A 25,166-nucleotide genomic window follows, 5' to 3' on the forward strand; every position below is an offset into this window, starting at 1 on the left:
CATCATGATCTTTGGAAAAGGCCAATGCCATGCAGTAAGCGTCTATCGGCTGAAAATAAAAAGAAGATCCCTGTTCACACAAGTCAAGTAATTTAGAATTTATTAAGCATAACCTATATTCATCTGAATAAAATGACTAATTATTAACTGTATTATTCCGGGTTATATAAAAAGATTCTTTTAAATGTATATGCTTTTATAATAGGATCCCAGAAATCTCAGTATCTCTAGATTTAAAAAAAAATTCTAAGAACCTTTATGTTATAAAGGCACTATAATTTAACATAAAATATCACAGCTTGGGAATGACGTGTTATAAAAGGACTGTTTATAAATGTGAATCTAATAGGTAATTTTGTAATAACTAAAAAATATATTTAGTGTAGATTAGCTTAACCTGTTTTTGTTACATAAAAAGTATTTATTTCATGAAGTTACTTGAGTTATTTGATGTCAATAAGCGATGTTATTCATCGTGATATGAAAAAAGAATTTCCGAATTTATATTTTTTGTGTATAAATGACATTTTACGTAAAAATGCAGAATATCCACCTCATCTATGGAATGTGCTCCATATTGAGTGATTTATATTGTAATGAACGTCCCTGAAGCCACCGTGGCGGCTACGTTTGACCTCTTTAAGGTTTTCGACATTATAGACCCCAGTTGCCTTTATTATTGTCTAAATTAAATATCAATAATACTTAAGTAACTTGATTAGATGTGTAAATTGTGGTTATTGCAAAGCTATTTATCTTCGGCAATATTCGCTCACCGAAGGCACTTATGGCTTGCATTATATATAGTCACCTAATGCATACTGATGGTTAAAAGCTTGTAAGTGAAACTAACATAATTACAATTTAGCAGTGGTAGCCCAGCGACAGAGGAGTCAGACTTGCGATTGGAGATCGTAGATTCTTTTCCCGAGATACAGTCATATATGTAACTGACACTTTATACATTAATTATATATGATTGGTTGCCACTGCTCACAAATAAGTTTCCCCAGGATAGGCGGCAGCGTCCGCTGCGTACCATAATACCACACTGCGATCACCAATCCGTCTGCCAAGCGTGGCGATTGTGATATATTCCTCAATAAATATTTTTTTGAGGGTTGAAATGAAGAAGTTATCAATCTGATATGAAACAATATTGTTAAATGTACTTATAACACGTCAATAATAACATGATTACATTTTAATCGTAAAGCGCCTTTCTATGTAGTACTTTATAGTTAGATTATGTTTTTTTCTTTGATTAATTTTAACATGTTTAATTGACGTCAAATATTTGACGATTAGGAACAGTTGTTCTAATTTGCTGTGATATTTATGGGAAAAGAAAAGCGATGTGTTTGTTGTTTTTCCCCGCATTTTCTCTTACAACAAAACATTTGATAGTTTTGATTGAGCCTAGTTGGACGAACGGTTACCGTATTTAGCAATATATTTAACTTTACTTTACTTTTTATATACAATGATATAAAAAATGTATGTATAATTGTAAATATATCTTTATATATATATGTGTGTGTGTGAATGCAATTTAAAACTATGAACTGACTATAATTTATCATCACTCAATTATTTATTATTTGAGTTTCTTGCCAGCTCTTTTTAGCAGAACTGCCTTCCGAGCCGGTGCTATCTTCCTTTAGGGACAACAATGCCAACATTTTTGTTGGGTTTGTAATAGTCTATTCGAATAAATGATATTTTGATCATGATATCACAAGAACCACATCAGACACTTGTAATTTGTTAGGAATATCCTTTTCGTTTAGCAGAGATCAGTTAAGAACGGTTTTAAATGATATTCCCCTCGCAAAAGGCGTTAAGGAGGCATTCATTGAAATAAATGCATATTTTCAATCTTTATTTATAGGTTATTTGACAGAAATTTTTTTATGATAAAAACTTCTGACTTTCGAAATTCAAATTGCCTTTTATGTATAAATATTTAGTATAAATAATTAAATCTTCAGTCGCGCCGCTGCAGTCGTTGTGGGTGCGTGTTGCAACTGCGGCCCCGGTGTCGGGTTGCGCTCTAATTCTTGTACAGATTCCGATCCAGGATCGTGTGACGAGGCCTTCGCATGTCGGTAATAGCACGTTACCAACCACGCTCTTTAGCTCATTATAATGACGTATCTCGAAGTCAATTACTGCATCTTAAAATCACATGTACGAGTATATATTACTATTACTTGAAAAATGTACAGCTTGAGTTATAATTAGAGATTAATTACATTTGTTATTATTTTAAAACGATACCTGCACTATAAGCCATAACGGAGGAAGATCGGGGGCGTTTTAATAGACCCAAGACCTATATAACTTTGAAAATATAGCTCATTAGTTAGCAAAAGTTTAAGCATAATATTAAAGATACTCATGATTTCTGAACTGAAAATATAATTTTATCAACCATGTATCAGTTAAATAGTTATATTATATAATAAAGTATATAGGGTGATAGTTTGTAGGTGTAAAAGTTTCGAAGGGTAAATGGCATTTTTCACCAAAAAAATTTCAAGTTTGGATAGAGTGCTCATTGTGATCTCTATTATGACTGTAATATACAAGATAGTACAGAATAGTTAATTTTAATATACATTAATCATTCGTGGCCCTTGGAGCTGAAAGATATTGGAGTTCCCCCACTATGTGGACCAACGATATAGATAAGGTGATGATATATAAGGTGATGGGAAGTCGCTGTATGCGGGCAGTGGAAGAACGATCATCGCGGCGATCTTTAAGGAGGCCTATGCCTTCCAGAAAAGGAGAAGAATCCCAATTTTAGAATACTCTTTTTCTTGATATATAATTTGATTATATTCCTAATACATTATCAGATATGTTTAAATATGCTACTGCCTATCGTCTGTGATAATTTTTCCCTTACCCGACTCTTTAGACAACCACGGGAGGAGAGGGTGTGGAGTATTCTGTGTCTTGATGTCACCATGGTAAACAGAGACGTCTGGACATCAAGGATTATGTCCAGCTGTGGACGTACTGCTGAAATGATGATGACAGGATTTACGCTAGTAACTTTGAAAAAAAAATTGTTGTAAAGTTTTAAATGTAGGCTTTGTCACTGAAATTAAATATTATACCGCCCTTAAAACGCTCGGGTAGGCCTTGAGAATATTTCTTGTATAATACGAGAGACGCATGCAATTTCTACGAAACGCATAGCGCAGACACGAAGTGTTGTTTATCTTGCCTTGTAATAGTAAAATTAAAATATATTATCTAAAAAACTTTATTTTTTATAAACACGTATTTTATGTAATTAAATCAGTTGTTTCGCTTAGAGAATGTATAAACTTGTAATAAAACCTCCTTGGCTGTACTATTTGTATCTGGCTGATATTTATAGCATTAAAAGGTTACATTAAAAAAAAAAGAAAACAATAGGTTGGCAATTATGTGATTGCGGATGTGCATAAATCGGTGTTATTAAATTTCTTTAAAAGATTGTGGAGTTTCTTCCAGAATGGAGTCAGAAATAAAATTGATTTAAAAAAACCGTTTTCAATCAATAACAGTCCTGTTAAAAGTTCGAATGTTGGATAAATGATTTTTATCTCATATCTTTTTGGTCAATAGTCAAAGCATCTAATCTATATTTTTCCTTATTGTTTCGACTTCCACCTTTAAATTCTATATTTAAAAAATTACGTCGATCTCGGCGGATCCAGGTCTCAAGGTTGAAATGATGGTCAATAAATAGTCCTTTAGAAAAATGAGTTGACATTTTAAGGGTATGGGGTTGATTTAAATGTAAAATTTTATAAAAAGCGATTATTAAACGAAAGTTACGTGTAAATAACTTGTAAACGATCAGATCAAGTGAAATATTAAAAAAAAATACACGTCAGCACATCGAAGTTCATGTGATTACTATTCAAAGTACGTAACGGAGTAATAAAAGAAATATTTATTCATCGAATGTGCATAAGGCTAAACTCCGCATACAATGAAACGTACGGACACACAAGTGTCAAGGGTGCGATCTCCGGCGCCGGCGGCGTCCATTCACTAACTCCATTCATAACTACGCGTAAATCTTCGCCAACAGAAATACGACTTTATTTTAATTGCGCAGAGCATATTATTCTTTACACCGCATTTAGTTTTACTGTAGCCGTGTACGGTTCAGAATAAGGCCGCCTGTACACGATTTTTTTTATAATATCGGCAATGGGCATTATTAAAAGACTTATATTTGCGTGAATACTTTATGAACATAAAACATAAAACGAGAATAAGTCGATGTAATAAAAGAACGTTCAATTTTAATAAAAAGATTTTTAAAAAAATGGCAAGGCTATAATTACGTTACAATTTAACATTTATGCTATTTTATGTTTGTGTGTAACATCTTGTGAAATCATGCATTTCAGTCATGACGTCGACTGGAGTATTGTCGTCAGAAATGGTAAAATTGTATAAGATTTTTTAATGACATATTGGAAACGTGCTTGTTTTTTTTTTACATAGAATTATATTGTAGTGTATTAAATTACTCTCTTATTTTATAACTAAGTGTGCGGATTGACAAAGATGCGGCTGCGGGAATTTAACAAAGAAATATTGTTTGTTTTTTTTTCTTTAAAAGTATTTCTAAAATTAATGTAGCGTTAGTTACTCCTTATTACAACAGCTACTTGACAGTATAAGTGTCGTCAAATTCGGTCCAACTATTTCAGAGATTAGCCGGAACAAATAACCGGATAAAAAATAATTTAAAAAAATTTAATTTTGATTTATGTACCGAATATATATATTACAATTCGACACTCCAATGTTATTTATTTGTATGTATAGATTATTTTATAGTGAGAGTTGTTTAATATTGTTTTTCTCTTTTATCAATTTATTAAAGTTTAGTTATGCAGGTATAATTATGGTCGGGACTGTAGAGGTCAACAATAGACAAACGTATTTAATTTTTAACTTTGGTAAGTGAAAGTACTGTCAACTTATATTACCTCGTATTACTGTTGTTTATATTAAATAAACAAATATGACTGATGTTAAAATCGCGTCTCTAGAGTGTGTAAGCAGCCTAATTAATGCCGATTACACCGAGCGGCTGATTATTATGTCATTCGGGCAGTTTAGCGGCGGCCGTCAAAGCACATCCGCCGCGACGCTGCTCTTCGCCACGCAGAACCTTTTTAAGGCAATTTTATAAAACAAATGATATTTTATCCGTCGTGGCATTGAGTTTTAAGACTGGTTTTCGGTCGTGGGTTGATAGTTTGGTTTCTGTAGGTTTTGTACTACAGGTCATAGGTTCTCAAACATTTGTAGACCTCTAAGACAAAAAAAATTAAAACGATGTTTAAATAACAAAAACGGTTCCTAAAGAAAAATATAATTACACTGAGCAAATTGTGCAATTATTTATACAATAAAACAAATACACTGTCATACTTACTGAGCGTCCGCTAGAGCGTTCAAAGACACTTTTCACTTTTCAGTCTGGTGTAGTAATGGTATGTAGCTGTCTGAACCGGCGTTACCTTGAGAGTTCGTCTATCTCTACCTTTAAAAAGGTTTTGGGATAGGCATGATGACTATCCAGTAAGGCCTACTTACGCCACGTCCACTGGCTCATGGTAGGCAGTCGATAACTTAAGTAAGTTAAAAAAAAAACAATATGTTGTCACTTCCGCTAATCAGTTGGAAAGTGATCTCAGAGCTCGCGATGTGTCAGAACCACTTCAACAATTTCATACCAAACTCTATACAATAAAATTCGACATTAATGACGAAGTTAACGAAGACGAAATAACGAAGAAACATTCGCTCCTTGAGACTTATTACGACTCGGCGAGAATTTCGGACGGACAAAATAATTGCTTTAATGTTATCTTAATAGCGCATTAAAAAGTCAAATCGTGCCATTTCACGGCCGCTTCGAGCCTAAAATTATTTAAAAAAAACGATTTCTGAACTATATACATGTAATTATATCAAACATATATACAAGATATACAGTGTGATTGGTTATAGGTGTAAATGCTGTCAATTAATCTTTTACGAAATTAATAAATAACCCGATGATATATATTACGAAAATACGTTTACAAAATTGAATTACTATATATTCAAATTAATCATACTACTTGTCCCTGCAGACTGTATCACCAGAAGTATAAATCAAATTACGTAACATATTTTAAAATGACCACTTTACACACAGTAATTGGTTGAGATGCAAAAACTCGAAAGTTTTTTTGTTGACAAATGGCCATATATACCCCTTCAAAGCACTTACTTTTTGAAGTCATACCGTATATGGACGCCAAGAAAACGAAAATGTAACTGAGAAATTAAACATGATTCCTTTTTTAAATATTTTAAAATAAATATTTTTTTGTGCGTAGAACCATTTAGATTCCGTAGCTTTGTAGTTTGCAATAATTAACTTTTTAATATGTTTATAAATGCCATTTATTGTCATATTTTTCCAAATATCAACTAATAATTTTGCAGAAGGCGTATTATATACATGAAATTTTACTTTCAAATTTAAGTAACATTGATTTATGGTTAGTTTAAAACATGCCAGACACGTACGAGAAAAGACATCCTATAGCTGAAATAATAATAAGAATTATTACATACAATTAAATCTTTGTCGGTTACAACGTTTTATTTTCTTATATCAATACTACATGGTTAGTTACTCTGATGGCCCTTGTTTTAAGTAACCTTTTTCGCTTATTTAACGAAGGAACGAAATTCAGCCTTCCTATTCGGATAACTAGATGTGCGTTTTTCCTTGGTAACGAGATTTTTTCTTATTTTTTTTTGTGCCACTTGAAATACTCTTTCATAACCCGAAAGGGACCTATGAAAGATTGATATATATGTAAACTATATATATGCTATATGTGTAAGCTATATTATTAAAATTACAATAATATTAACTTTGTAATTTAAAGTTAGGTCTGCCGTTTATACTCTTGTATAGAATCATAGATGTAATAGCGTGCTATGTTGAACTGACCACAATAAGTTTGCAGGTTGGCTTTTACTTTTTATGCATTACGCATTAATAATAACTATTAGTGTATTGGGTGTTTTTTTTTCTTTTTCTTTTCATGTATTTATATATTTTTTCCGAGTCATTAAGTAAAGCCTTATTCAACCATATCGTTCCGTAGCTTATACTATGATCAATTCAATTAATCAAAAATATCTTTATTCAAGTCTTTATTCGGATCGGAGCGTGAAGGTAGCGTACCTGGAAAAACCGAGGGTTCGAAGACCAGTGGGTAGACCCAGGTATCGCTGGATCGATCACGTTGAGGCAGACTTGCGCGAATTGAATGTCAACCAATGGCAGACGATGGCGCAAGATAGAGGAAAGTGGAAGTCTCTCGCTTCGGAGGCCAAGACCCACTTTGGGTCACTGAGCTAGCGGAGTGGTAGTAGTTTATTCAAGTATGCATTTATGTGCGCTTATGAATAGTCGATTATTTTAACATTACAAGTTACCACCGGCTAGGGACGTTGATCTGTTGAGAAGAGTTGACCAGAAACTAAAAGTTGTTCTTATAAATTAAGCTAAACAATTTTTCAATTCAACAAGTTTCACGCATTTTGTTCAACTACTAACTCTTAAATGCTATAATAACATTTATTTAATAATATTCGTTCAATTTTAGATATAAAACTAAGAAAAGGGTCATCTCAGATATCTCGCGGAACATTCTTATGTATGTTTGATGTATACTTCATTTAACTTTATTTCACTAGTAGGACGATTAGTATTTAACATATGATATCAGAAGTATGTACACGTATGTGCTGGGCTTAAATTTGAGACTTCAGTCAAATATTATATATCTTTATATTATTTACTACTAATTGATTGCGATGTTAGAGTACTTTTTAATTTGTCGTTTCAAGATTTTTTTAATATATCTCGATCTTTACTTCACTTAGTAACCATCACCTTTGATGTCAGCTGACAAAAGCCTGCTGAAGAGTATATGACTCTTGGAAACATCACCAAAAGGACCTGTCTTGCGCTGGTGGTATCCAGTGATATTCCGCGACCTAGCTGTCCACTAATCCAACAGGTGCACCAATTGGTGGCTCGTAGAAACTCACCAACAAAATTAAGCAGCTCAGTACCATGACAACTTTGCTATTTATAAAGACCACAGATTAACAAAAATAAAACAATATTCGAAAAACGATTTATTGAAACTTTAATCTATGAAATTCGATCTTTTTTTAAAAACTGTTGTGTATAATGTTCTAATAGTGTAACTATTAGTTTTTTGATCGTGAGTTTTATACAGTTTATAAATGGACTCACGACTGAATTAATATTCTGGACTAGCTGTGTTTTTGATGATTATAAGGTTTCCGGAAGTGTTGGCAACTAGCATTGGCCTTGGCGCCATATTCCAACATTTCGCGCCATTTCCGATAACCCGGCCGCGGTTACGTAGGTCGCGACAGATAGTAAATCCGACGTCATGCGTATTCGTAATTAAGAACATCAAAAGTCATAACATGTTTTAATTTTTTTAAATATAAATAACATTAACCCACTCACCTACACTCTGTAGTTTTTAATTAAAATTTTGTCATCAACATTTCAACTATATTACGTCCACTGTATGAACATAGGCTTACTTTATAGATTTCCAGGAGGATCTGTCCACATTGCGGGTGGACGTACTATAATGGCAATTACCGTGATCTCCACTTCAAACCAAGCAGCTATATATTGCTAATGTTTCCTGACCACTGCAACTCCAACTTTGCCCATCCGCTGGGCTATGTCGGTTATATTCGTTTATCTACGAATGATTTCATACCTCTTTTCGATAGACTAGTTGTTACATATATTTTCTGTGTTATATTTTAGAAAAGCGACATTATTTTAAATTATGTTTATGAAAGGTTATTTTAAATTATGTTTATGAAAGGTTATTTTAAATTATGTTATTCATTGGAGTCTAGTCGATAAAAGTGAACGCCGATGCGTTAGGAGATAGGCGAAAGTGAGCTTACTTTCGTCTACGAATCTCCTCATTCTTCATTCTATATCGTAGAGAAATCATGACATTGGTCGTAGACTTTTATTTTAAGGCACTAAAGGACTTTGGACGTTTCGTAATTTCTCGAATGTCGCCATCTTGTAAATTTTGTAAACGTTATGAAATTAAATTTTATTTGAAATATTATATATGATAAGGTTTTTAAAATCAATAAAATTGAGTGCTAGGTGCGCAAGATTCTTATTTCAGAGTCATAAGCTAATCTGTGACTACACTAGCCATGAATATATTTTAATTCGTGTTAGCAGTGTTAAAGATTATAAATAACTTGTTTTCTTATCGTTATCTAATACCTTCTTTACATTTTATAACAACTCAACACAATGCGAAAATTTAATCAAGCGATTTGCGTCTCGATTTATCAAACGACACCTGAATGTGATATACAAAAAAAAGTATATGTAACACATGTAACTGAATAATGAATTAGAATTATAAACATTTTAGCATCGAGTTATTTGGTCAACGCCCTATGTCCGTACAATAGACATCTAACTGTAATGACATACTTTTTATTTTACACCTTTTTAACTAATTCTTAAGGATATTTTTTGTGTGTGTTCATTTTAAGGTCTGTTCTGGTGCTCGCCCTAGTCTAAAAGCGATTCAATGTTAAAACGAGTGCGAGCTTTGCCTAACACTGTTGCTAACTTAGCTGCCATGTGTAACGTGATAAGAAAACCAGAGCGCACATGAGATGTATATCGTAAGATCGATCTGTAGATATTACTATAATTTACTGTTCTATCCATCTGAATATATCGTCCTGAAATACTAAATATTGTTGTTTTATTCATACTTGCTTTAATATTTTTTAGTTATTCTATGCTAATTATATTAACTCCAATATTTATTTAGGTAAAATTTTATATTGTCTCAGCCATAAAGCTTCAGCCGTAAAAGTTAAAAGAAAATATTTTGATTTGGTGAAATAGGAAATGAGTTTGTTGAATTAATTAATGTATCATCAATTTATACGAAAATTCTCGTACTTGGAAAAATATTTTTCTAAATTAAAGGCAGGAAAATGTTAATTATTGTATTAATCAAAATGAAATATGATTATATAGGAAAATTTTTATAAAATATTAGACATAAATGTTAAAGGTTTTCCCTTGATAAATATTTAATAATAAGTATATACCGGTTTAGTAATAAAATGTCAAAGGCCGTTTCTGTTACATACGAGTTTAGACTATATGTCACAATATTTTTTACGTCATGTTATTAAATCTTAAATCATCTTTAATATATTGTAACACTGCTATTATTGATTCTATTTTACACTAAGATCTCAGCTTAAATTTACTTAAAACAAATTAAGTTGTTTTTCTATCAAGCTAATATGAATATTAGCTAGTAGAGCTTATAGAAGTTATTAAGAAACTTCTTCTTAGTCAAGCGTTCTTGTCAGAGTGATCGAGGTTACGCCTTGGTCGGTACTGGTGCCCCGGCTACTCTATCTATGGGTCACCATGTAGCTCGATGTTTGGTGAGATAAGAGCATTCATTTGCCGAGTTTTAGGTTGCAGATTTACTGAGTTTTATCCATCTTGTTAAAGAGCGTCGAAGAGATCACTTGCCTTCCACCTTCCATAACTTGTAATTCGTATTTGCACAATCGACGATAACCTCTATTTTAAATTGAGTTCTCTGAAGATCGAAACGTTAAGAATATAACATAGTTAATAATATGATATAATGTAAAAAAATTATTAAAACAGAGTGAATGTATAGCACAATTACTGTCAATTAAAATATAGTACATCTAATACAAAAGTTATTGATTTCAAAAATTATAAATTACTTAAGAATTACAACAGATTAAAATTAATTATGAATTTTATCTATCCTCACGGACTGGAGTGCCACATGTTATCGTATTCCAATATAAAAATAAATTTATCTAACGTATTTGCAGTGAACACTTTATAGAGGCTGATTAAATTTAGGTGTAAAAAATTTAAGTTTTTTTCTGACAAATGAAGTATAGATTCACTACTTAAAAGCATTTAGACTTTAAACCAATCATACTGTATTGATTTTATTAACAAAAATATTGATGGTATATCTTCGGACCGGTCCGTCGAATTATTACCCGATGTGAGTCGCGGCGCGAATTATTCGCGTCACTTTTGGCTGTTCGTCTGCCCTTGACTCGGGTTTTCGAAGACAATGAAACCGATTGCGCAGTTTTTATGTTTCCGCTCGCGGTCATGAGGGGTTTACAAGTACCTTCAAGGGCTTACGGCGAAAAAGGAATGCCGTTGAAGTTATACCATATTGATACATTGATCGCAATATAGATTTCACCTGAGTAAAGATACGATGGGAGATAGCAGATTAATGCCTCCTGTCCAAGTAAGAGTTCGTTCAACACTTCCGCGTATTAATTCTAAATCGCTAACAAGTTCATCGGACAGGTATTACAGTGATTTTGAACACAGGAGAGTAAAATTATTAAAATATACTCGATTATCAAATATAATAAGTGCAATATAAAAATTAACTGAAATAATGCATATATGTATACATATATAATAGATTTTTTTTTAGTTTCAGATTTAGCGATTCACGCCTATCCAAAATTATTTCTAAAGTGACATAAATATCTACGAGACAGACAGTGCTTCATGTAAGGTGTTTTATTAAGCAGTGGGTTTTATAGTATTTTTTATTTTATAGAAAAATAAAAAAATATCATCAAATATCACTACAAAATTTGTAACATTTATGAAAGCAATTAAAGATTCTAAAAGAATTCAGATTGTTTTGAAAATAACCCAAAACGCACGTTTTCTACGAGTATTTATAATAAATCTTATTATGCCAATAAATTTAAATTAATATTTTTGCGTCATTGACGGGTACGCGGAACAATGTTAGAAGAATTAGCTTGTTGAGAATTAAATAAAACACGGTATATATCTTTAGTACTAAATGTACATTTGTAATGTTTTAATTTTATCTTTGTATATTTTTATTGTGACAATAGTTTTTTTGTTTTTCGGGATTTATTACGCAAATAATGTTATCTAGATGGTGCAAGCGCAGCGTTGAACATCCAAGCCATAAAGTGGACGTGAAAAGAAGCTAGAAAAATGCCACTTCCAAACAGACTTATTAGAAATAGTGTAAGCTTATGTCCAGCCAATAAGTCTTACGGCAGAAATGATGATGATGGAAATCATGATCATCTTTTTCAATCTTATTGTTGAGAATCGAAGTGATATTCGCTGTTTGATACGGAGACAAAATCTAACGAGAAATTGAAACTAATAAAGCGGATTTATTAACAAGAGTGTTATAAAAGTTTGTTTTAGACTACGTCTATTGATTTATCTACCACCTGTTCAAGATCGAACCTGAGACTGCTCGCCGTGGGATTGTTTGGAATAGTGTTTTATTATGTCTACATTCAATGCCGCGCGTCTGACCTTATTGTTAATGGGGAAGATATTTAAATTTGATTTCTACATCATACAGATTGTTGTATTTATATTCACGTTTAAATAGGCTAACTTATTTATGGAAATGGGGTTAAGTCCAATATATTAAGTGCCAACATTTAGAGAAGACGCCGCTTTATCTCTTATACTCAAGGACAAAAGTATTATGTGAAAAAATAAAAAACGTTTTCTTATGTTATTTTTGAACGTTACACCTTTCGCATATGCTTCAATAGGACAAAATCTAGACTAGTCTGGGTCTAGCAGTATTGGATACATATCTATCTTCCAAAATAGAAATATTACTACATTGCATGCATTTCATTGCACGACTACCACTGCATGTGCGGAAGTGGCTAAATATTAGTCCTTTTCTTACTTAAGATGGACTTCCGCGAGGTAACGCCTGATTCCATTAAATATTACTACACTACGAATCGTCTCTTGATTAGTGAAATGCTTTTCAGGCATTAATGAAATACCTTATTACAGAAAGAGAAGTTCCTTACTGTCATAAGAAAAGTACCGTATTGTCATAATAGATGTAATTTATTATAGAAATGAAATATCTTACTGCGATAGGAGAAGTACCTTACTCTGTTGAGTAGAGTAATTATTATCATTACAATCCTAATGTATGTCATAGATAGTGAAATATAGCCCCTTTTATTGTTTAAAGAAAACGCACAAGTTTGGAACTGTTGTATTCGTAACCTTGAGTCAGTTCTATAGGTCAAAAAAAATTAGAACAACAGAACCAAGGCCCAACAAACTGGACCATAGCAAAACTAAAAAATACTATACTGTTACCGACCACCTCAGTCGTTACCAAGTGAACTGCAGTAGGTCTGTTGTATTAAAAGACACCTCAAGCAACGTCGCCATGTCAGCCGAAAGACGAACTCTGCAAGGCATATACCTGTCTCCAAATGCCAGGCTATTGTGGGTAGGTCGCTATTTTTTTTTTGGCCCCCGTTATTGAGAGCCTCTCGTACTCCCTATCTGGTGTGGGACAAGGAATTTTTATTTACATTAATTTACTTATTCACAGACATTTTTTTATTTTCATTCTCTTCTTTCATACTTCATATTATCTTTCATTCATTTGTTTTTTTCCACAATTCCACTATTTTTCCCTTTCGCTCTGTATCGCCTTTCATTCATTCCTCATTACTGTTACATTTTCTTATATTCTATTATTGCTCTACATCGCATTTTTTACTTATATTCTATTACTATTGTTACTCTTACATTTTTATTATTTATAGGGATATTACATGTTGATTTGTTTTACATTATTTTTGATTCTTGTTTTTACGTTTTTATTGCCTTTTATTTTTTTCTATTACAATACTTATTATTTTTTTACACAGTATGAGGAACTGTTCTTTGCTTTTTTCGGTAGGTCGCTATTGCTAAAAGCCGCCACAGTGGATACCAATTTTACTTGTGGTACATTTCTTTTCCTAGAGGTCATCTCAGTATATTTAAGTTCATTGAAGATAAGCCTTTCTTTTTTAAGCGACAGCGATCTGTTCTGCTAAATGTCACCTAAGTAGGTTGCAAGGTTATTTCAGGTAGGCTTTTATTAATAAATTCCATCTAAGTTAATTGAACTTAGGTTTCTATTGTTAAAGCAAACTTTAGTAGGTACCAAGTTTACTGGAGCTAGATATATATTTAATAGAAGCCTTCGTAGGAGGTACCAATTCAACCAGAGGTAAGTCTTTGTTGTTAAAAGCCACCACAGTAGGTACTGAGGTTATAGGACGTAGATTTCTTTCACTAAACGCTACTTCAGTAAATACCGTGGTAACTGGAAGTATCTCTTTGAAAAAAACTATTTCAATAAGTTAACTGAAGTTTGGTCTAAGTCTCTATTGTTAAAGAGTTCGAAGGTTTAAACATTACAGGAGATAGGCTTTCTTTTACCCATGTAGTTAACTACAATCAGGTTCAAAGAAAAGTTTTAAGTTGATTATGTTTAAGTTTAATGATATGTTTATAGATTTTATGTACAATTTGAAGTCTTTTTTAACATATAAACGCTTTTATTTAAACATTAAGATAAAAACCGCTTAAGTCGTGGGAAAGAATTCAGTTTTACCAAATAGAAACCCTTCAATATATTCCTAGTCTTATTTAATTAGGAAGTTGATATAATCTGATGGGTTAAACTGGAAACCCTCCAGTCGTTTGGGATGCGGGTTCCCTTATTTATGTTTATAAGTGGTCTATCTACTGTTGTACTAGTGTATTTGATTTCCGTTATTATAAATACGGCTTGAGATCATCGGTTCTAGATTCGGTTTTAATTCTTTGTATTTATTTAATATCTAATATATATCTATCTATACTTTATAGCGAATAAGAGAGGTATATAAAGAATAGTTTATAAGCTATGATTTTTTTAACACCTAGTTTTTTAATTTTTTTTGTGTTTTTTGATTGACGTTAAATGCTGTCCAAAGATTTACTTGATTTATTAATTAACAAAGTACTCCAAGTGACATATTTAATAAAAATAAGATTCGCAAAAATCAACAGAAGAACAAGAGAACGTTTTTGCATCAATCAAAGGTCAGATGCAAGTAAACTTATCTAAACTTCATAAAGTTGACTAATAAATGAGATAAGTTGTACATTTTTGGTGTTAACAGAGTTTTAGCGAATAGTCACCATCAATTTAAAAGTAGAAAATCCACTTTTGAATATAAGCCTCCGTTGTATATTTCGTAAATGACCGATTAGAAGATCACTTCCGCATACGTTAACGGCACATAGTTTAACAGTCTACACTTTAGGTGACTTGTCCACCTAGGATGGACGTAATACGTAGTACATTGCGCCTGCCGATCCGTGGTCTCTGATCCAGAACTTCAAGGCCCCAGCTACCAGCAGCATCAGTTCTGCGTTAAATGGCTTATCCACCGCCAATATATATGAATAATTACGTCAGCCCATAGATGCCCACTGCAAGACTTCCTCCATAGATCGCCACAAAGATCGATCTTCTGATTTTAAATGAATACAATATGGTATTTAGAAAAAAACGGTAAAATATCAAACATATGCTTAAGCAAATTGCAAAACCTTTACCACCTCTTTACGGGGAATTCGGACACAATTATAAATTACCTAAAATTTGTTATATCCACAGGTGCTTTCTTACACTTTTTGGAATTAACATATCCTAAAAAGAAAGTTATGGCAAAATAGATTCAATAACGACGTACTAAAGTTTAAATTGTAAATTACATTTGTTCTTCGCTTGCCTAAACTAATCGGAATACAAATTGAAAGCTATACATTATTTCAACGACAATAATTATTCAGAACTGTTACTATGGGGACCGAGTCCCTTAAATTGTTTTAAATTATTCATATTATAATGTCACCAAGCAATTATTATCTCTATTTATATACATTTTAAAGTTTAAAATCGCAAAAAAAAATTTAAGGAATTATTTTGATAAGTATCGAGTCAGGTGTTCTATGAATATCATAATCGTAGAAAGTATTTATTTTTTAATGCGGTCGAGTTGATTGAAAGAATCAAATTCCTTACCAAAAAGCTACAAGTAAAACCATTTATATAATTATCGTAATTAATAATTATGAAATATATTTAATATTATACACGATCTTATTTGGTTATCTTTTATTTATGGCTGTTTATTAAAATGTGATTATACCTTTTTTTTCATAATGGTGAAGTAAATGATTTTTTTGCGGAAAAAAGATTTGTTTTGAATGACGATTATTTATTATAATTTTATGAAACAAAAGAAGTGGCAGAGGGCGGTGTACATACAAGTGATATATAGAAAGGTTCTCTGGAATGAACACGTGCCGGTGGACTGGGAAAGTCGTTGAATGCGAGCAACGCTAGACCGGTCATCCAGGCGATTTTTTAAATTCTAATTCGAATTATCTTGATTCACATAGATACCTAAACATGAACGTTTTAACTGTCAATTAATCTAACATTATATACAGTAAGCTGTCAACAGATCTGTTGAGAAAAGTCGGCCATAAAGTCAACAGTTGCTTTTTTAATTGAAATTTAACAGTCTTTAATATGTTCATTATATATTATCAATCTTGTAAATGAGTCGACAAACTAAGTTCCACATATATCGATTAATAACTCTTAATTGCTAAATTTATCTAATCATATACTTTTATTTTAGAATAAAAACTAAGAAAAAGGAGGTCTACACATATCAACATATCTTATGTTGGGAAACTTTTTTATGCCTTGCCGGAGGCTTCTATGGGCTGGCTGTGATGATGATATATATGGCTGATGATGATAGTGATGAAAAATTTACGTTTCTGCTTACATCAGAACAAACGTTGCTGACAAGTTTCTGATAATAACACAAAGTTTAAAATACAAAATTATTGTTTTTATATTTGGAACACGGTGTAATGATCGCTGGTGCTCTTTATTTGCTAAGAATTTATAAAAACAATGCTATTAATTTGACGTATATTGAAAACTGAAATAAAAAATTGCTATCTAATTCTTTATTTTCACATCCCTTTGCCTTAAACCGCCAAAAATTTTAAACCAGAAGAAAAAAAACTCTTACTTAAAGTTGTACAGGAATGTAAATATTTCCGTCGGTAAGAATGCAATTTTTTTAGATATGATAAGAATTTTCGTGTTGGAATGCGTTTATTCTTAATACTATAGGAACCCAGTGTTTTGCTACAATAAGTATATATTCCACAAACTTAACAATTTCCTAATCTAACTTTAGGGACTTTAGAATATTTTTGAAGTTATTTTTTATATATTTATATGGCTACATTTACTTGTACGTCTGATTTGTTTGCAAAAACCTTTTACACCAATTTCCAATCTTCCCGTATAACGATCATTCTGAAATATGTGAAGGTGTTTTACCAACGTGTGTTGCCTGTGCTGATATACGGATCTGAGATGTTCTCGCTTACGACAGGCCTGATGAGAAGGGTCAGGGAGAGTCAGGGCTACCCGGAGAGCATGGATTCAGAAATGACGTGATCCGCAGAGGAACCAAGATCATCCATGTAACTCAAAGGCTTGATCGTCTGAAGTTACAGTGGGTACATCGCTTGTGTAGTTAATGACCGTTGGTGCTGAAATGTTCTCCAGTTGGGACCACGAGTTGGTAGTCGACGGCGTAGTTAAGGTCGCGTAGGTGGCGTAGTAATGGGCGGCGCGGTGGTCATCGTGTTGATCATTGCACGAGATCAATGACCTCCAGTGGGCGCGCATTGGCTGAAAAGAACAAGAAAAATAATTTATTATTTTCTACTGGATTACAACAGATCAATACCTTTTGGAAATACTAAGTCTACAGACACAAATATTAAACAATAATTGATTTTAATATGTAGTTATCCGAATTTAGAAATTGCCTTTTTTTACTATATTATCATCACGCTATTTATTATTTATGAAACCCTACATTTAAGAGTAGGGTGTATCACATACTAATGCGCATTCACACAATCACCCTTTTTACAATAATTTTTACAAATATAAATATAGACCTCGGTCTTTCTTATTTGACATAAGGCGAAACAAATTCTAAGATATCTAATGTTACACTATTTCTTTGTATATTTTCTTTACATAAATTTACTTAAACGAATATACCAAAATTATATATTTAATCTTTTCCCAGTTTATTTTATTTATTCTGTCTAATTAGCCTATACTCAATCACTTAATGAGCCAAGAATTATAGTACTGTCATTGAAACGGTTTAAAAATGGAAGGATTAAGGAAAATGGATCCTAGCATCTAGAGTTAAAACGGAGCTATGTATTCACCTCTTTAACACTTTTATTATTATATATTAATTACATCGCTAAAGACATTATTGAATTTCGATTTGAGTAAAATATGTAAGGCCTCTAGACTACAAAGTAGTCTTGGTAACTGCACGTTTCAACTCAAAGTATATCGGGCCACAATTTAACCTAATAAGGAATTTGATAATTAAACAGAACAGTCACATACCTCGAGTACAGACCGTTCGAAACATCTATACCTTCTCCGAAACCTCTTGTCGGAATGCATGGAAGACGTAGCATTCTTATATAATTCTATGTGTGTTATTTGTGTGTGTAAACGTATGTACGTATTGTAAGGCGACAATTAAACGCCGCAAACGCACGATTCCCACGAGCTCATGGCGTATGCGCGCCGCGTATTCGATAAATCGAAAGTAGCGATAGCAGAAAAAAATACATTCGATTTTCAAAAATTAAACGTAACGCCGTCTGTTAAAGGGCCATTGAAAGGGTTTTCCCCGAGATCTTATTATAAATTAAGAGATCCGGAGACGAATGAACGTGGTTACAAGAATATATCCCTTGGGTTTTGTAGAGACCGTAGACCAGCAAGCGCAGCATAAGACATCGTTGAAATGACAGATGATCTTGTAAAGGTCGTCGAAAGACGCTGTACTGTCCAATAAATACTACTTAAAATCTATGGGGCATGCCTATGTTCAGTGTTTAACATCCTGTGATTTATAAGTTGTTAGACCATCGGATATGTTTTTTATTGAAGTCAATAAAATGAAGTCATCGGAAATTTTTTATTGAAGAAACTAAGTAGTTTCAATGAAAATAGTACAATTATATTTACTCAAACTTTCATGGTTTAAGTATCGGCAATGAACCGTTGATTATACTAGACATTACCAATAAACCATACCTAGACAAGTTTTCGTACAACGGTTCAAACAAATCCTATTGGAAAATTTCTTATAGCTGATGATGAAAATAAAACATTTAGGTATTGTATCTGTGGTTACTGTGGGCACAAGTTTTCCCACGATAGTGTATGAATGTATTTTTTGCATATTTAAAGTTAGAAAGTTGTAACATTTTAATTGCACGTGAATACGAGAAAAAATCGTCCTTAGTTCACGCTTAGTGGAATTGTTATAGTGTTTTCTCTACCGCGACAATTAATTAAATTTAACCTGTTAGACGTTAATTCTTAGTGTTCCATACATTGACCTTACGAGAGGGGCCGCGTATCCGGATAACATGTTTAGGGTGGCTTCCTTGTAACCGATGCGCTACCTTTTATCGACTAGACTCCTTTTACTACCAAATTTAACATAATCCTACATAAAATTAATTTAAAATAATGATGCCTTTCATAAATGAGTTGATGTTCACTGTATTTTTAAAATATAACACAAAAATAGATCGGAATGTATACAACAACTAGTCTATAGAACGAACGATGAATGAAACTATCCTCAAATGAACGAATGTATCGGACATAGCGCAGATTGGCAAGCTGAGGAGGCAGTGAACGGTGCGCTGATGGCCGCTGGGGTCTTTAATTTCTAAAGTAGAAACCGCTGGAAGACGGACCCGCCAAGGCCCTTCCCAAATGTTCCTTTTGAAAATCTATAGGAGAGGCCCATGTCCAACAGTGGACGTCTTACGGCTAAAATAATGATGATGAGACGGTGGTCTATAAGCCCTAATAAAATAAGAACATCGCGTTCGTTCATTCAGATTAATCACGCTTCTCGACGAATTAGAACATAGTAAATTAGAAAGTCGTGTTCAAATGACCAGTTGAAGTTAGTCCTTCAGGAAATACGGACGCGTCTTTAAAAAATTAAAATCCCAGAAATTAATGGATCATTCAAAGCGTTCTTCACTAAGACTGATTCAAGATATAACAAGTGATTATGAAATTGCCCCTACAAAACTAGTAAAGAATGCGCCCCAAAGGAAACATTTTCAAATTAAAAGCGGGCTGACACCAAGCCCGAAGTCGAAAGCCAGATGTTTCCTCTTAGATGTAAAAACTTCTCTTTTTACCTTCTTTTTGATTTGATGTTTCTTTCCACAAGGTTTATATATTAGATTTTCAATGTTGTGTCACCTATAAAGGAACACATAACAAAACCACTGTTTATTAAGAAAGTTTCTATGTAATTTTAACTTATGTGGTAACTGCTGGTGTACCTTAATAAATAGATAAATATGATGATGTTTTTGGGACCGGAATTGCACTGTTGCCCATAAAGCATTTGCTGATGATGAGCTCGAGGCGGCGAGGCTCAGTGGGCGCCTAAACTCGACCTACACGTGCCACTACATATAGTACGTAGAAAGTGGCCAGTGTTGTATTTCTATGTGTATCTATGAATGAGAAAGAAAATGACGTTTATTAGGGAATAAAAGAATACGATTGACTTAAACACCTTTTTAAAAAAAAAAGAAGCTTGCCAATCCGTGTTTGAAAAAAGAACATTTAAAGAACTACCATTATATGCTGTTACTTAACTATAAAGTGTATTATTGACCGCACGGGATGACGTAAGGGAGCGATAGCGTGTTCAATGACTATGTTCATTATGGCGATTTGCGACGGACCCTAAAAAGTCACGGTGAGACGAAATAGTGGTCATGGCGCGTGCACAGGTAACGTCCAATTCAGGATATAGCACATCGTTATGGGGTGTTGATAAAAATTTTATGTCCAAAAGCCGGATTCACAAAATCGTCTCGTGTTCTCAAAGAATTTGTGTAAAGTATTTTTGGTATTTTTCCTGTTGTTTAAAAAATAATTTGGAATTATGTTTTTTACTCCCTACTCAAATTTTTGGTACGCCGCGCCGGAAAGAAGAGTATATAACACAATTATAAATAAAACAATTACTTATTATTTCTAATAGACTTTGCTTACTACTGCTACTTCCGAAAGATCAAGATGTTGTTACAACGGAAGAACTGTGAACGCGATAACTACTCACGTAAAGTTCTTTTAAATTATATAATTTTTTCTGCTTATAAACTGTCTATTTGTCAAATGAATATCAACATGATACTTATCTCAGGCATGTTCATGTCTTACATTTTCTTTAACACCATTATAGGCTTTGTTAATTAACCTTATAAAGACGTTGAGTATCTTTGCAGGTGAATTTAAAATTGCCACAAAAAATTACTTTAGTTTGTTTTCAGAGCATTGTTTTAAACGCAGTGTTCGGACAACTTTTTAATTATTATGGACAAGGATAATGAAAACTTTGTTTTCACTTGTCAAATCAAATCTTCTTTTTAGCTGATAAACGACAAATGCAATGAATAGGCCACGCCCAAATTTCGCCACGACTACCAGTTTGCACTGCCATCCTGCGACTTCCTGCGAACTTAATTATGTCGTTGGTCTACTTAGGGATCGTAAATATAGTCAGGCATTTGATTTGAGATCATTAAAAGAACCAAGATCACCGACGTTGGTTGAAGAAGTGCTCTTCTGAAATGACAGTGGGCGTGGCAAATGTCTCAAGCAACCGTGTCGGAAAAACGCTTTGTCGGTACTCCGCCACTAGGTGGACCTCAAGGCCGGTCATCATAGCGACCTTCGGGAGGAGTCCACGCCTTGTAGTGGACGTCTATCGGGTGAAATGATGATGATGTTAATATAAGGAAGATATAATATATACATAAATTATAGAAACATATGCTATACCATACAATACAATTTTCCACAATTTTCTCGATCTCATACAGAGCGAGGCTGAACCATGGTTTACACAAGAGATCAAATCGGAACATAGCACTGTTTGGCTGGTAATATCAGATGCCTTTACGAGGGCTCCAGTGTAAAAACTTGTTTTTCAACACTTACTCGGACATTGTTAACGATTCGAATTCTGTGCGAAAACCTTGATATACCTCCGTTCAACTTATCGTACCTTCTCAAGAAAAAATTTACTGCAGAATCTTTTGATGAGTTCGCCCGGCACGTTGTGCTATACCTCTAGGTATTTAAGAGTCTGTAGCGCTTGGACAGTGACTTCAACTAAAACAACGTAGAAACGAATGTATAATTGAGTAAAAGTCCTAAGTAATTTTCTTTATACTTAAAAATTTTAGCTGTGTCGCGACTCGCAGTTTCATATTCTCTGTTGATGTTCTTGCTGTTAGTCCGAAGGCTTTTACAGTTTCATCGGAGCTAAGTTCACGGAACGGAAGGGTCCGTGAACTTAAAGACTCGCAGCTGTTAGAAGAAAGATCCGTATCAAGCAGCGGAAATCCCTCTCCCGACTGCCAGTAACATAAATTAGAACTAATAAAAAAACATATCTGGTGACTTCACATAAAAGAGACTATACCTTACAAAAGCGCTGTGACGCCGTTGAGATCCAACAGGCTTTCTCACAAAGATTTCTAGTTAGATCGATTGTCATCGGACTGCATTTATGACATGTAATGTTGTAAAATATTGTAAATGGCTTCTAAAACACACAATTAATACAATTAAATGATAGGCGGCTCTATTTTGCTGACGGTACGTAGCAATAACGCATGTAGATGATAATCATTCATTCATTACGTCTCCACCGGCGCATCGCTGCACCCGCCCATCGGCCGTCACTCCTGTACTAATCACTCCATTGTCATTCCCCACATTATCGCTCGTTACGTAATTGATAGCGTACATACATTGAATTAAAAGTTTTGTATCGAATGTCTTCTAATACTTTGGGGTCTAAAAACTGTTGATGTTTATTATTGCGTTGTTTAAAAAATCATTATGATCGTCAAAGATTGCTATGATGACCTATGTTGCACTAGTCGCAACAAGACCTGCAACCTAGACTACGTTGTCGGTCTATCTAGAGGGAGGCCTACTCTTGCTGCGTTTACCAACGTGGTCGCTAAGAATTTTTCATGCCTATTGACCGTCGTCTATCATCTGATCTATGTAGCTTGCATTGGTTATTCTACGAATCTCCGAGCAAACCACATGGATACAACTGGTCTATTTAAAAACAATTTTAATCAGTTTTATTGTAAAAGAGTACTATCGGGTATAGATTCATAATTTCGCACGCGGTGTCAACTGGCGCCGTGGCTTAGTTGGTTAAAGCGCCTGTCTAGTAAACAGGAGATCGCGAGTTCGAATCTCGCCGGGGCCTTCCATGTTGAATACTTTTTTTCTGTTTGCCAAATTTTTAATATTTTTTTTTCAGTATAAATAATAACATATAATTTTTATTATATAGTATTAATATACATACTATGTATTATGTACATTAAGCATATTCAAATAAGGGCACGTTTTGTGTATAAATTATAATATAAAGTAAAGAACAAGTCGGTCGTAATTATAAGTTTGAAATGAGTTTACTTTTCGGTACAGAATTTAATTCCAACGTTTGCGGATCTTCGCAAGAAGTCTATATATCCGCTCCTGGTTTCTTTCTTATCTTTAGCAATATATTATAATATTTTTATAAATAAAAAAATTCCGATTTTAAATTACTTAAAAGAAAATAAAAAATATATTGTACACTAAGAAACTGCCTTAACATAAGTTTGTTCTACTGACTTGCTTCTAAATACGTAATTGAAAATGTATAGTATGTCCACAAAAACATAACCGATTATCCTAACAAGTGTTTTACAGTGTACGTACTAGTGCCCAAGAATCGACTTCATGGCAAATCTCTCTATGGACATAATTTACGCTTCTACGTTTAATATATGTAAAATATTTCCAGTTATAACTAAAATATTGTTTAGCTATTGAACAATATTATATAAACAAATTCAAGGAACTCTTAAGACGTAAATCTAATCGGACAGGTCAAACAAGGAAACTACATGACACCATCCGTAAGGAACTATACGAAAAGACTGAAAATATTTGATCCCAGTGATATATAACAAAATGGATTTTAAACATACATGTTTCGTTATATTTATAGCGAAATTACGAATTATTTCAAGATTACGAAATGTGACCAATTATTCCGTTCCATCGCTAAAGAAAAGCTTTTTTTCTTACTAAGTATTAATGTAAATGAATGTAAACTTTCATTTATTAATTTTTATAAAATTGTTTCTAGACAATTCTTCAAGAAGAAGAAGAGAACTTATCAAGATAAGAATGAATAGATTTCTTCTAGACAAGCATGTACCTCATAGCTTAACATCGGGTGAAACAGTAACTAACACTAAACTGAAACTGTAGTAACAATATTGGTATAAGAGCACCTATTTTTCGCAAACAATTTATGAGCACCGTTTCGCGATATTATACGTACTTATGTTTCGTCAAAAAAAAATTGAGAAAAAGACAATATTTTTTGACAAGGCACAGACAGCTTCTACTAGATTAAAAAAATTATCTACGAATGTTTTTAAGAGTTATTATACTGCAAATGACTTCGTAGAAGATAGCATACTTTAGGTATTATGTGCTCGCCTCCAGATCTAGCTTTATTAAGTATTTAATTCAATGTAATTCAAAATTAAAAATTGTTGTTTGTACACCTGTGAGAAGTTATACTTTTTGTTATCATTTAAAATAGTTTATAATTGCATGCATATCATTAATTTCAATAAGCTATTCCAGAAAATGATAGTCAAAAAGATTCAAATTAAATAGGAAAAATTAAATAAATAAATTTTTATTTTCTTACATTAAGCGTAATAACATAAATTGTCTCATTATTCTAATGTTATTTTTAAATTATGTTTACTGTCATTTAGTAATTATAAGTATTAATTATTTAAAAGCAATAATATTTTACTTCAATTATATTGGGGCTGA

General features: G+C 32.9%; 1 protein-coding gene and 1 non-coding gene across 2 annotated transcripts in view; both read left to right on the top strand.

The window, feature by feature from the left end:
- Positions 1-25,166, top strand: part of LOC137919187 (tRNA dimethylallyltransferase) — a 321,190-nt gene that overhangs the window by 159,828 nt on the left and 136,196 nt on the right. The gene's annotated exons all lie outside the window — the stretch shown is intronic.
- On the top strand, positions 23,453-23,526 carry TRNAT-AGU (transfer RNA threonine (anticodon AGU)). The gene has a single exon. It is a non-coding gene; the product is annotated as a tRNA-Thr (tRNA).

Source organism: Battus philenor, unplaced genomic scaffold (assembly GCF_028537555.1).
Source record: "Battus philenor isolate CCGP_79_NKW_IND1 unplaced genomic scaffold, ilBatPhil1.0.hap1 SCAF_16, whole genome shotgun sequence".
Classification (NCBI taxonomy): Eukaryota; Metazoa; Arthropoda; class Insecta; order Lepidoptera; family Papilionidae; genus Battus; species Battus philenor.